The sequence below is a fragment of the Pseudoliparis swirei genome, chromosome 3 (assembly GCF_029220125.1).
Source record: "Pseudoliparis swirei isolate HS2019 ecotype Mariana Trench chromosome 3, NWPU_hadal_v1, whole genome shotgun sequence".
NCBI lineage: Eukaryota > Metazoa > Chordata > Actinopteri > Perciformes > Liparidae > Pseudoliparis > Pseudoliparis swirei.
The window spans coordinates 1,124,104-1,134,103 of NC_079390.1; the positions used below are offsets into that span (position 1 = coordinate 1,124,104).

Sequence of the window (10,000 nt, forward strand, 5' to 3'; positions counted from 1 at the left end):
CCTTATATGAAGGTTTATTTCCATACTAACAATTTAACGATTTTCTTTGTAATTTTAAGGTAGATCATATTATATTTATATTAACATGTACTTTTACATTCAAACTCTGTAATTCTAAATCTAAATTTAGCTAACTTCTTTCATTTCATTAAACATCTACATATTGCAGTTTTTTCAAGAGTACAAAGTAGAAGAAATAATGATAAGTTTTGATACTTGTTCTTTAGAGGAGCATAGGGCGACCATGAGTATTTGCTGTTATTTGTCCAGAGTCCAATATTTGTAATCAGAACTGATAATAAATAAATTAAAAGAAATTCTGACACACTAACATCTTTTTAAACACACACATGCATACACACACACACACACATACACACACACACACACACACACACACACACACACACACACACACAGCTCTGCCAACTGACCCTTAACCTCCTAATTGTCTTTTAAAATTAATCTTACATATTATATTTACCTAAATATAATACATTGACATCATGGGGTGAAATCGCCTCTAGAATCTTTACAAGAGGAAAATCCTTAAAACCAAACTTTTAGTTAATTTGTCCTACTTTCAACCAACTTAGATATGTGGATCCTCTTCAGATTCAAAGAGGAACATCTTAATATGAATACCCTAGAGTTTTGGACCGATAGCTCTGAGTTAAGGGCCTCAAAAAAAGGTCCAACGGGTCAAATTGGGCCGAATTCTCTTATATTCGCATATTTTTTGACAAGTGCAAAAATGGTCATAATCTCCTAAATATTAGTCCTGGATATCCAAGATTGAACACAGACACTCAGGACAAGGCCTACAATGAGGTGATGGGGTGACATTTCCCCCAAAACACCCACAAGAGTTAATTGTCTGTCTGAAATCCAGGACTTGAAGAGGGTGTGTGGCTGTGCAAATCAGAGATACTGTTAAGAGTTTGGGCTGTTATTAGCTTCTTTGTCGAAACATGTCATAGCTTAGCTTTCTTTACCAGGTTGTAGCCACTCCCAAATGGGACCCAACCATGTAGGCTGGCAATATCTAGCACTTAGCATCCCTGCTTGGCAGCGGTTTAAAACCGAGAAGAACAAAAAATGCACTCCTTCAAAGGTTCACAAGTCCTCAAATGTTTGTAATATGACAAATCTCAATTATGATGTTCTACCAGTCTGTTGGACCAGTGCTCTGAGATGTTGGAGATGTCCTTCCAGTCTGTTGGACCAGTGCTCTGAGATGTTGGTGATGTTCTACCAGGCTGTTGGACCAGTGCTCTGAACTTCTCCGTAGTCTGCTGGGGGAGCAGCATTGTAACTGGAGAAAACCAACCGACTCACTAAACTGGTGTGGAAGGCCGGCTCCATCATTGGCTGCAAAGAGGACTACCCGGAACAGGTGGAGAGGAGGACATGAAGAAATGTTTGTCCATATTGGAGAACCGGACCACCCTCTCCACCACCTACTGCAGGGACAGAGCACGTTCTCCAACAGACTGCTTTAGCTCTGCTTCACAAGGACAGACCGGAGAACATTCCTGATAGAGGAGAACATTCATGATACAGGAGAACCTTCCTAATACAGGAGGACATTCCTGAGACATGAGAACATTCCTGATACAGGATAACTTTCCAGTTACAGGAGAACATTCCAGATTCAGGAGAACCTTCTAGAAACAGGAGAACCTTCCAGATACAGGAGAACCTTCCAGTTACAGGAGAACATTCCTGGCAACTATTAGACTTTACAATGAATCACCTCTGGCCAGATCCTCCTCAAATTGAACAACATCAATGAACATTGCACCGCTTTCACTTTATATACACTTAGATACACTGTATTTACTTTCATTTTTATTACTTTTTAAATTTCCTTTATTATTTAACTTCTTAAATGTAATATGTCCTGTCCTGCTATTTTATTGTATTGTATTGTATTCTTCTAAGAATCTAGTTACTAGAGAAGCAAACAGCACAGACAGAGACAGACAGACAGCCCGTCCAACAGAGAGAGAGAGAGAGAGAGTTCAAAGGACAGGCCAGGTGTCAGTGATCAGTCTGATCACAGCAATCAACACAAAAAGCAGATTGAACTGTTGAACCCGGTTTCGCGCCTCTTCTCCGCAGTTTGAGCGGCGCGCTGCTCTCCTGCTTCAGTGACAAAGGAAACGCCACAGAGGGAACGACAGCCTCCTGACATGACAGCTCTTCTTGAGGTAAGAATGCCAACTTAATTTAATTTCAGAGAGTAACGTTGTATTGAACGGGCAACGTTAGTGACACTTTGAGGTTTCTACTCGGCTCTCCCATGAGGGGTTGAGCTAGCCTCATGTGAGCTAGCGGGTAGCTACTTTTGAATTCGAGGCATGGTTTTCTTCAGTTCTGTGTCGCCTTGGACATCAAGAGTAAGTTAACTTGGCTATCTGTTAAGTGTGAAGTGTGTTCACGTTTCTTTAACATCGTCGATGTAACGTAGGTTGTCGGTTTCTGTGTTGAAAGAGCCAACATTAGCTTACTTTACACATGTTAGCCCAGGTAATGTTTAGCTAACGCTCGTGTTATAGGTTCATTAGTGGCAGGTGGGTTAAGACACCTGAGGGGTCACGTGCTACACACTTCATCTAATAACCACGATTTTATTGAAGTGCTTTGAAACTGGTTCCAAGCAGACATGTATAGACAAGCTCACATATACCGGAGCGGTCAGTCCGGACAGTCACGTGACCAGACACGTTATTGTACAGGTCTGTTCACGTGACGTCGGGACTCTGTTCACGTGACCGCTATAAACTGCGCTGTGTCATATGCTGTCGGGACTCTGTTCACGTGACGCTCTTAACGTGATGCTGTTGACGTGACGCTCTTAACTTGATGCTGTTGATGTGGTCGGGACTCTGTTCACGTGACTGTTGTTGACATGACGCGTATAACTGCGCTGTGGCGGGACATGACAGCTCACAGCTCCTCAGAAGCTCCGTGAGCTGTCCAGTGAGGGGATGGTTTCATGATCAAATCTTAATTTACTGTCCACATTATCAGATGAGGACGTCACCAAAGAGTGTCCTTTGAGTCAATGTTTACATTTATGTCATTAAGAAGTAGAACATTTAGTTACCCATGATCGGATACAAGTTGTCAAGGATAAACGGAAGTAAGTTGTTTTAAGTTCAGTGTCTTAATTTAACAACAGAATACATCGTTATTGTTAGAACCACTTTTATGTTGTAAATGCTATTTAAAGTTATATTATTATTGTTAATCTTTTCTATTTTGTCTTTTCTGGCTGTAGAGAGAATCATGTCAGCCCACAGACAACCGGTTGACCTGTGAGTCTTCAAGCAGTAATGATGACTACGCCTGCCTTAAGTTCCAGTTTCCTGGACATCATGTCGGCATGAGATTCTGTCCCCACCTGTCTTCAGTCTGGACCCAATGATTCGGACACCAGTCTTGTCGAGGCTAAATTGAGGTAAGCGGTGATGTAGTTCAGTCTAGCAAATGATGGGTGCCAGCACAACTCAAACTAAAATATGTGGTGGCAGTTTTTTTTCTGATTCATTTTCACATTACCCTTTTCAACACTGATAATAACTAATTGTGCAAAACTTGCTTACATTTTTCAGATCAAGCATTGACGGGAAAACACCCAAAGTCCATCACTCGTAAGTATCCACTGCAGCATATATAAAAGATATTAGTCCATTTGAACCACTATTGCTAAACCTTACATCGTGATTAATATTAGATATTATTTCTTAAGTACTTTAATGATCTTAGCAAAGCACTTTTTTAAGACATTTCCCCCACTGGCCATAAAAAACTGGGGAGCTTTTCCTTCGACCTTCCTTCTTTTGAGTTGTACGGTGGCCCTGAGAGGTCAGGGCACTGCAACTTAATAAAACATGCTAATAGACAAAACACAAGCAAATTAAGAAAACAACTTCATCAAATTGACAGCACATGTGCAGCATTTAGAAAAAGCGCTGCAAATTCAGGCGACACAACACGGTACAGAAAAGCGCTGCAAATTAAGAAAAGGTGTTTCAAGAGGGCACTAAATCGTGATGAACACGGCTTGGACAGGCTTGCTGTTGCTATGGTTTGTGACTCATGAAGTTATTGAAATGTGTTTCTGATGGAAGTGCTAAGACATGCACTAGGTGCATCTTTAAATAGGTAAACATTTAATTACTATCATTCTAAAAGCTGACTGTGTTCAGATTGACAGGATGTTTCATAACGGCAACTGTTGGTACAGACAATTTCAAAATAGTTTGTTTAAGCTTGTTTAAAGGAATGGTAAGAAAACAAAGCTAACTTTCTAAGGACTTTCCAGTGAATTTGTTTGTCCTTCTCTTTTTTCCCCAGATGCACCGAGGATCTGGCTGATTACTGGAAATTAGGAAGATTGTTCTTTATCTGCACTGTCACTTCTGGTAAATATTTATGGACCTTTTGCGGTATGTTTTGCTTTGACTTATCAACTGATGGTGAATAATTGGTTGATTTTGAAAATGTACATTAAATAAAATGTTTTAAAATCAATATTGGTGTGTACTTTCTTTGTAATTAAGTTTCTAACCCCTAGTTAAATTGAAACATTGGAAGTTTTGTAGATGTTTAAATGTATTTAGATTTTTCACAGTAATCTCAAAAGCTTATATTTCATAATAATTGAACACTTTATTGAAGGTGTTTGATTGTAATAATACAGGAGAAATCTGTAAAATCACAGAATTTCACTGCAAAACCTTTAGAAATATCACTTTATCGAAGGTGTTTAATTGTAATAATATAGGAAAAATCTGTAAAATTACAGTATTTCACTGCAGAAGCTTTAGAAATATCACTTTATTGAAGGTATTTGACTGTAATAATATAGGAAAAATCTGTAGAATTACAGTATTTCACTGCAAAACCTTTAGAAATATCACTTTATTGAAGGTATTTGACTAATAATATAGGCAAAAATCTAAAATTACAGTATTTCACTGCAGAAGCTTTAGAAATATCACTTTATTGAAGGTATTTGACTAATAATATAGGCAAATTCTGTAAAATTACAGTATTTCACTGCAAAACCTTTAGAAATATCACTTTATTGAAGGTATTTGACTGTAATAATATAGGAAAAATCTGTAAAATAACAGTATTTCACTGCAGAACCTATAGAAATATCACTTTAATTAAGGTGTTTGATTGTAATATTACAGGAAAAATCTGTAAAAAAACAGTAATTTCACTGCAAAATCTTTAATGAAAATTACTGTAAATTTATGGTTTTCGTCCTTTATTTGAAGTAAGGTATTTTACCTTAAATTTACGGTTTTTGTTTGGCAGCCGTAGCTGCCACTCATTTGACCTTCTTTTTACGGGTTTTTTTCTTACAGTGCAGCCTTAAATATGATTTCAGATGTTTTGGTGAATTGTGCAGGAATAAATATTAAAGATTAATGTTCAGCTGCTTCTGGTTATTTATAATAAGTCTCTGAATATGTGTTCACGCACATTTCAAGGTTTCCTGTGTTGAATAACCCTCAACAGCATCTACAGTGACCTTTTAACCCCCACAAATAATTTAAAAAGCCCACTAGAGCAGTACCGTCTTTAAACCGGGGGGGCTCGAGTAAAACTAAAATATTTTACATTTTACGTCTACATTTAACTGCCGAGAGTATTTTATGCATGTTGATGGTTTAGTTTGTTGGTTTGCGTTCGAATAATTAACTAAATACATCCTAACGTCTGATTCCTAATCACTGTTCCTTGACCTCCGGTGGGAAAGGTCACGGGGTCAAGGAAAGATGAGGAGAGAGGAGGGGGCCAACCATCATCATGTTGATCACGGCCACCCAGAGATGACATAATCATGTCGACGCCAACCAGCGATGACATCATGTCGACACTGACCAGCGATGACATCATGTCGACACCAACCAGCGATGACCTCATCATGTCGACGACAACCAGCGATGACATCATCATGTCGACGCCAACCAGCGATGACATCATCATGTCGACGACAACCAGCGATGACATCATCATGTCGACGCCAACCAGCGATGACATCATCATGTCGACACTGACCAGCGATGACATCATCATGTCGACACCAACCAGCGATGACATCATCATGTCGACGACAACCAGCGATGACATCATCATGCCGACGCCGACCAGCGATGACATCATCATGTCGACACCGACCAGCGATGACATCATCATGTCGACACCGACCAGCGATGACATCATCATGTCGACACTGACCAGCGATGACATCGTGTCGAACCCAACCAGCGATGACATCATCCCCGACACGATGTCGAAGAACAACACGGATAACTTACTTCAGCGTTTAGTAAACACCGACACGGACCACAGAAAACAAACTATTGTTTTTTTTACAAACATATTTTATATTTTTTGCTTGTTTTTTTACATCGGATTACAATTACAACTGAAACACGAACAGAACAGACCAATGAAAGCCAGAGCCACATGTACCGGGAGCAGGCCGACATCGGGAGAGAATACATGTATTTTAGGCAAAATAGATTTGATCAACCAGTTTGAGGGGAGTGCAGTTCCATCAGCGCTGGGAGATACACGGTCACACAGGAGGGTCAACCATGTGTTGTTGTTGTTGTTGTTACGTTTTCCATTTTAAAGTGACCAGTAAAATCTTCACAAGCAATAAACACGGGATCCAAAAGGACATTTACAAAAGATGAAGTCTAAGAAGTCGGATCATAAGTGGGACTTAAAATGTAACCTTTTTTTCTCTTCTGCTTTGATCACTCTTCTGTAACTCCTCCTCCTCCTTCCTCATAACTTTAACAGCGAGCGTTCATCGTGACGTTCCCATTGGCTCGTAGAATTTACATCAGCTTCACAAGACGGACATGTTCAACACGTCTAGCTTTACCGACGGGGCGGAATATATATTTACTTTCTCGACTCAAATGTACACACAAAAATGATTTGGGTAAAATTATTCATATCAAAGTGGATCAAGCGGATTTATTCAGAAATCGCAGAGAAGGAAAAAAGAAATTGTTTTTCCCATTTCATTTTATATATATATATATATAGAGAGAGAGATTTGTTAATTGTTTCCAATAGATCAATCTCCAAAGCACTGCTCTCTGTTGAGGTTCCTCGGGTCTCTGGCTCTCCGTCTCCATGTCGCTGAAGGAGGAACAAACGGTGTCGAGGTTTACGTCCGTGTAAAAATATGTGATAGTAATAGTAGACGCTGTTTACGTTGCACTGGATATGTCGGCCGCTCTGTACACCTGTGGCCCTTGAGAGCGAGCGTGGCACGGTTACACCTGCGCGGTGAAGCTGGTTTCTGAGGCCACCTGGAAACAAATGTTTGAAATACTGCAACGAAAATAAATCAGCGAAATAAATCGGATCTCCCGCGGGACCGAGAGGCGCGCCGGCCGCGGCGTTTACGTCGGCGCATCGTTCGTCTGACGGTCGAGTGGAGGACCGCCGTGCTGCAAAATGACCAGTTTCCACGGCAACCAGACCACCTGGTCTCCTCCACGGCCAATCAGAGGCGAGCGGCGTGGACGAGGTTCAGGGTAAACAGCTGAGAAGGTGTGTGGGGCAGGATGCGGGGGGGGGGCTGCCCTGTTAATGTGTTTTGGTCTTTACATAATTACATAAGCTTTTTAATAAAGTACACACGCGTGTTGCATTATAAATGTCCCAGCGCTGACCACCAGGAGAGATCCATTCATAAAATAGTTTGTGCCTCTCAACAATCCATCCGTCCCGCTGGTGAAGCTGTGACTCTGAACATCTCAGGAGACTCGACCTGGTTCTACCTGGTTCTACCTGGTTCTTTTTACAAAATAAAACAGGGAACTCTTTCACATCTCCAGGAAAACACCTTTAAAAACCGTTTGGCACTAGTGGAACACATCAGAGTGATGACGTCATCACCTAAACACATCAGAGTGATGATGTCATCGCCTGAACACATCAGAGTGATGATGTCATCGCCTGAACACATCAGAGTGATGATGTCATCGCCTGAGCGACATCAGAGTGATGATGTCACTCACAGCCTGAATCAGAGTGATGATGTCATCGCTTGAACACATCAGAGTGATGATGTCATCGCCTGAGCTTTGATTCACAAATTATTTTCAACCAAACTTCTTTCAGAATCGTTAAAACTTTCAGTTCGGTTCCACAGAATATGGGCGTCTCTATATTTATATCTCATATACAAAACAAATATACATAGATATACATGTATATAATATAATTAACAAGTCAGCCAACTTAATAAGCCACTGTGTGTGTGTGTGTGCAAACAAGTCGACGTGATGTTTAATTTAAAGGGTATTTTGAGTGAAACACAATGCTTTGGTCACAAATTATATATATATATATTTTTTTTAATTATGTCTGGAAAATAAAAGTCAGTAAATGCGCTTTTTAGAGGGTTGAGAATTCAAATAATTAGTATTTCTATTTGACTTTACTGTAATGTCTAGAAAGTTGTCTGAGAGCTTTAACTAAATGAGGACGGTTTGAACTTGAATAATTTGTGTCTGTTTACTATCTCACAGAACTTCATGTCTTAGTTATTAAACCAAAACATGTTCGATCGCATCGGAATAAATTGCAAAGATCTTGAAACAAAATAAAATCATTAATTATTCCTCATTAATCATAATATTTAAGCCAGTCAGTCTACATCAGATATGTGTGATTCCAGTGGCGTCTACGTAGCACCAGAGCGGCTGCAGCTGGTGAAGTATTAATATTTATATACATATATAAAATATATATATATATAATATATATATAATAAATATTATATATATATATTAAATATATATATATATTATATATATATATTATTTATATTTATATATTATATATATATATTATGCAGGTGAAATGTGTTGAACTTAAATATTTACATTTGTACTCGTTTGTTTTTATGTGATTCTCAAACTTGTTTCATGATCTAAATATTTCATACTAATATTGAAGCTGCACCATCGTACACGTCTGGGGAACAGAGCAGACGATAAAAAACACCCAAAAAGAAGAAATAGCCAGCATGGAAAAAAACCATTACAAATATGTTTGTGAAGTTGTTTCATATGCAAAATAAAATCTAGCCGAGTTTAGAGGAGGTGCTATGAGGAGCTTTACAAGCTGAAGGCACTGTTTGTTTCCCTTGTCAGAATCCTGTGTAAACATTGTATGAAGTGAATGTGTGTGTGTGTGTGTGTGTGTGTGTGTGTGTGTGTGTGTGTGTGTGTGTGTGTGTGTGTGTGTGTGTGTGTGTGTGTGTGTGTGTGTGTGTGTGTGTGTGCGCGTGACCTAAATGAATATTCCCCAACAGCTGTTGTTTTTCTCCCGGCGGTCGTGTCTATAAATCTGATTCACATCATTTGAGAAATGAAAACCGATTCACAGCTAAAAACATGTTTGTCCTCGAGAAGAAGGAGGAGGAGGAGGAGGAGGAGGAGGAGGAGGAGGAGGAGAAGAAGAACTAGAACAAAAAGAAGAACAAGAAGGAAGAGAAGAAGAAGGAAGAGAAGAAAAAGAAGAAGAAGAAGAATGGGAGTAGAGGGGGAGATGAGAAGAGGAGATGAGGAGACGAGGAGGAGAAAGAGAAGAAGAACAAGAACAAGAAGGAAGAGAAGAAGAAGGAAGAGAAGAAAAAGAAGAAAAAGAAGAAGAAGAAGAATGGGAGTAGAGGGGGAGATGAGAAGAGGAGGAGAGGAGAAGAGGAGGAGAAAGAGAAAGAGAAGAAGAACAAGAAGAAGAACAAGAAGGAAGAGAAGAAGAAGGAAGAGAAGAAAAAGAAGAAGAAGAATGGGAGTAGAGGGGGAGATGAGAAGAGGAGGAGAGGAGAAGAGGAGGAGAAAGAGAAAGAGAAGAAGAACAAGAAGGAAGAGAAGAAGAAGGAAGAGAATAAAAAGAAGAAGAAGAATGGGAGTAGAGGAGGAGATGAGAAGAGGAGAAG

The 10,000-nt window shown here is 39.6% G+C and overlaps 2 protein-coding genes and 1 long non-coding RNA gene across 4 annotated transcripts in view; 2 read left to right on the forward strand and 1 right to left on the reverse strand.

Moving 5' to 3' along the window:
- The window catches only part of LOC130188896 (rho GTPase-activating protein 26-like), a 35,229-nt gene extending 34,906 nt beyond the window's left edge, over positions 1-323 (forward strand). The window contains exon 23 of the mRNA XM_056407453.1: positions 1-323. This exon is cut by the window's left edge and continues 1,736 nt beyond it. The gene's annotated coding sequence lies outside the window, so the exon portion shown is untranslated.
- Positions 324-2,033: 1,710 nt separating this feature from the next.
- Positions 2,034-4,542, forward strand: LOC130190108 (uncharacterized). Of its 2 annotated transcripts, none has more exons than XR_008830906.1 (4): positions 2,034-2,213; positions 3,287-3,466; positions 3,621-3,659; positions 4,366-4,542. It is a non-coding gene; the product is annotated as an uncharacterized LOC130190108 (long non-coding RNA). The 2 variants fall into 2 exon arrangements; XR_008830909.1 differs by lacking the exon at positions 2,034-2,213 and adding an exon at positions 2,877-3,148.
- Positions 4,543-6,389: 1,847 nt separating this feature from the next.
- Positions 6,390-10,000, reverse strand: part of LOC130191540 (glucocorticoid receptor-like) — a gene marked incomplete at its 5' end in the record, with an annotated part of 58,568 nt that continues 54,957 nt past the window's right edge. The window contains one exon of the mRNA XM_056411171.1: positions 6,390-10,000. This exon is cut by the window's right edge and continues 519 nt beyond it.